Source organism: Brassica oleracea, chromosome C4 (genome assembly GCF_000695525.1).
Source record: "Brassica oleracea var. oleracea cultivar TO1000 chromosome C4, BOL, whole genome shotgun sequence".
In the NCBI taxonomy this organism is placed as follows: Eukaryota; Viridiplantae; Streptophyta; class Magnoliopsida; order Brassicales; family Brassicaceae; genus Brassica; species Brassica oleracea.
This window is the reverse complement of record NC_027751.1, coordinates 40,773,767-40,777,938: the sequence shown is the minus strand read 5'-3', so window position 1 is coordinate 40,777,938 and position 4,172 is coordinate 40,773,767. Positions and strand designations below refer to the sequence as shown.

General features: G+C 33.0%; 1 long non-coding RNA gene across 2 annotated transcripts; it reads left to right on the top strand.

The window, feature by feature from the left end:
* Nucleotides 1-2,307: 2,307 nt before the first annotated feature.
* On the top strand, nt 2,308-3,703 carry LOC106340106. Of its 2 annotated transcripts, XR_001269306.1 has the most exons (4): nt 2,314-2,435; nt 2,510-2,540; nt 2,814-3,060; nt 3,457-3,703. It is a non-coding gene; the product is annotated as an uncharacterized LOC106340106 (long non-coding RNA). The 2 variants fall into 2 exon arrangements; XR_001269305.1 differs by lacking the exon at nt 2,814-3,060 and having other exon boundaries at nt 2,308-2,435.
* Nucleotides 3,704-4,172: the final 469 nt, after the last annotated feature.

Here is a 4,172-nt window from a genome sequence, read left to right as displayed (position 1 = left end):
GATTTTAGTTCGAACAGCAATGAATTTGTTGCATGCGTAGGTTTAATTTATGCCGCTGCCGCTGACGCCGGCGTTTATTAAACGAACAGCATATATGTCAATGCCTTCAAAACGCGAACTGAAAGAAAAAAAATCAACTTTATCTTCGGTAGTGTTTATAACAGATCATAACAACATTTGTAACTTGTAAGAGATAAAGAAAGGGAACTTACGTGTTCATAATGGTCAGGATTTCCTTGATAGCTTTGACTTTCAACCATTCAGTCAAAAACATAAGACATCATCGGAAAATAAAAATATTTCCCAAAGTTTCTAAATTGTCGATTGAACATATATATCTATATATATATATATATACATATATATGCGATAGAATCTAGATGGTGAACATACTGACAGATGAAAAAGCCATAGCGGAGCGACACCCAAAGGTCTTAAGCAAGCATCAGAGATTTGAACCGGTCTTATCATCGACCTTAATCTGAAGCTTCATAAGGTCACTCTTTCATTGTTAAGTTTCGTGTTCACCTTCATTTCCGACTCATCTCTGATCCTCACTGGTGTAGATCAATTTCAAATTAAAACAGATTTTGTAGCAAAAAAAACACAGAACAGAATAAAAATTCTATAATACATAAATCAAAACCAAGAGCTATGGATTTTTTCGGAGATACGAATGAAGAGGCGGAAGCCAAAATAAGAGATTGAAGAGGATTTGGAAGAGGTTAATATGAAATGGTGAAAAACTTAACCGGTAGAGAATGAGAAGAAGTTGAGAAGGTATGTATGATATTAATCAGGAAAAACTGAATCGATAGGGAGGATTGTTTATAAAAAGAGTTTCTAAAGAACCTTAAATAAACAATAGAAATCAAATAGAGAAAACAAGTACGAAATTTCAGGTCGATTTACAGATTTACTTTTACTGTTTACTGATTTTCTTAAACTTCATGCTGAGTTGTCACTTTAATTGGCCAGAAATATTTGTGCCTATGTGGCATAGCTTAAGAGCTCTTAAAATAGTCCTTTTTATATAGTAGTGATAGATTCCTACCGGTTATTTTTAGTTGTATCACAAGTGAAAGTCAAAGTCTTCGTTGAATTTACCCATAGAGTTGGCTTTTATTCATTTGGCTGAATTTGTTCAAAAAAAAAAAAATCATTTGGCTGAAGACTGAAGTTGGCTTTATTTATTTAACTGTAAGGTAATATCAATGGAAAAATCACATAAAAACCCATGAAAGTGTACTCACTAACTTTTACCAAAAAAGTGTACTCACTAACACTTAAATCCTCAAGTAGTATTACCCATATCAGTATTTGGCACAAGAAAAATATTAATTTCCACTGCAAATTAGATAAAAACAACTTAAAAAAAATTGAGAGTGTTAGTTCAATCAAAGTAACACTTAGGAAATGAGAATTCAACATTATATGATCGTATATGTACAGAGAGAGGTCGTGGTAGTCTCTGACTCTCTGTTAACGGAAAAACGTAGAAGGTCAGGCAACGTGTTTTAGTGAAACTAGAGCTTTACCTTCTTGACCCGGGAGCAGATTTTGATTTTGATTTTTTCATAAATTTTTTTTTTGGATAAACTTTCATAAATTATTTAATGTCATTTCTAAATATATAGGTTATTAGGATATTTTTAGGCTTTTACATATGAGAACCAAACATACCCAGATCTGGAAGAATCCGACTTGAAATACACACAAAATTTATAATATCCCAGTGTAGTCTAATTTCAAAAAAAAAAATAACCGAAGAAAACAACATGTATCAGAACGGGTATCCGAATACGCATGCAAAACTGATTCTGTAAACAAATTAAAAAGCTCTTTGATAACCGTTTTAAATTCTTGTCACAAATAGAACAATTTCATTCAAATATGTCGAATTATTATGGTTAAGATTTAAAATAAATGTTGAATTATTATGGTAAAGAAAATTAATAAAATAGTTAAAAAGATTAAAAAAATGTAAAAAATGTAATAAAACACTTAAAATAAGTTAATGATGTTCAATACTTTGTAATAAATGTTGTCGAATTATTTAGAAAATGCATTAATGAAATAGTTAAAAAAATAAAAATATGTAATAAACCTTTTAAAACTAGACAAGTGTTGTTTTGTATTTCAGTTTTAATACAACTAGGTCGTTGTCCGCGCTACGCGCGGATAATTGGTTATAAAGTTTTGTTGCAACGAAATTTTGTTGTCCAAATACCAAAAATTTATGAAATAGACTTTATAAAACATACAATATGTTTTTTCATAGTACATGATGGTTACACGAACATAATAATCGTCGCACTCTTCTCTCTTATCTTCCGGCATTCACCTTAGAACCAAGCCGATTCGCGTTTGCTATTGGTTACACAGCATCCTCTTCATCGTCTGGTGCTATCGTCTCCAGAAGTGAAAGCATTGAGGTTTATTATCTCTTTCCATCTGAATCCATCCGAATGACAGTTCTCTGAATTTGTTTATGGATTCTTTTTTACAGATTAAATCGTTGCCGATGAAGTCTATCGCTCGTAAGTATTAAATTTCCATCAGATGTATTTGTAAGACTTGTTATGTTTCTTCGTATCAAGCAGTGGAGATTTCTGCTTGCCCTATTTAGCAATGCTAGAGTCTAGTATTCTGTTGCCATCAAGCTTTATTTAACATTTTCTGATCTTGCTGATTACTCTAATCTAGTCTTTCCTCTGAGTAGCATCGTTACCCTTTTCATATTTCTCAAATGCAATGGGGTTGGATATATCGTAGAATTGAGTCCAGTGCTAAATTTTGAATTTTCTTACTAGAGTGAACATAAGTATGGGTCCTTTAGAGGAAAGGATGATGCTTTCGGGCATGCACACAGTTGCAAATATATTCTGCTGTTGCTGCGGACAGAATGTTGGCTGGAAATATGCAAGTCTCGCTTTAGCCGCACTTCCATTCTTCTTGGGAGCGGTTTCTCGTTTTTCTCTTTGTTTCTTTGTTTCTTTGTTAGGAATCAGCGCATGAGAAAGATCAGAAATATAAAGAAGGCAAATTTGTACTAGAAAGGTGGTAACAGCTTCTCTTCTGAAAAGTTTCTCTTTGTCCATAGTTTCAGTCGTAAACAAAACATCAACTGAGGTTTGCATCGATATTCAAAGCGACACTGAAGATTCTTAATGTATGTTAGCTTTAGATTCTTCCCTCCCCTCTTGTGTTTCGGTTGTGTGTGGAATAGTGTTTGTTAAGGTCAGAGCTTGTTACTTGCATAGATATCTGTAGCGTGAGTTTTATAGAAGATACATGTCATGGAGCTTGCTTGAATCTGCTTGAAACTTTATTCTTACTGATTCAAATTTTCTTTTGTCATAATAATTATTAAATGCCGATGAACGGAATATATGCTTTGTAGAATGAAATAAGTAATATTTGTGCTTTGTTCTGAAATGTGTACTTTTTTTACAGATTGAAGATGCATGAGGAGAGTTCATCAAGGTGTAAAACTGATGAGGATGTTCAGGAAGGAGCTGTTCCTCCTTATCTTCTTGATCGTGAGAATACCTCGGGCTGAGGTTTGTTTTTTGTTTCAGAGTTGATGTAGGTTCTTAGCAACACTATTAAACAAAAGAGGAAAAGTATGTGTTTAGTTTGAGATGCTAAGCTTTGTTCTTACTCATCATCATCATATATGCCTAGTACCAAGTTTTTTTTTAAGAACCATTAAATAAGAGACTCCCATTGGAACACAAAAATGTTGGTGTCTCTTAACTAGATTTCTTAAGTAACATTTAATACTTAAAAATGATTAAGAAACCCAAGTAGGTTTTTGGGTCAATCATGCTCTGCTCTAAGAGCATGTTCAATGGGAAAGATCCTATTAGGTCTCTTAAGTATATTTAATTACTAAATTTTTGTTAAGAGATCTTGTTAAAGTATTTTTGTTTTCTTTGCTCCAATGGTAAAACCCCTATTAGGGGTTCTTAAAAAACACTTGTGCATGTGTGTGCATCTGTGAATGTTTCCTTTGAATGAAACAAAAGCACCAAAGTGATGTTAGATTGCACACCCTGCTTAAGAGATGAGTTCTCCGAAGAATCAAGATACAAGTTGTGTTTTTCATTTGTCCAGCCACCACATTCATCCTGCAGAAACAGTTTTACAAAACAAAAACAATATTGATG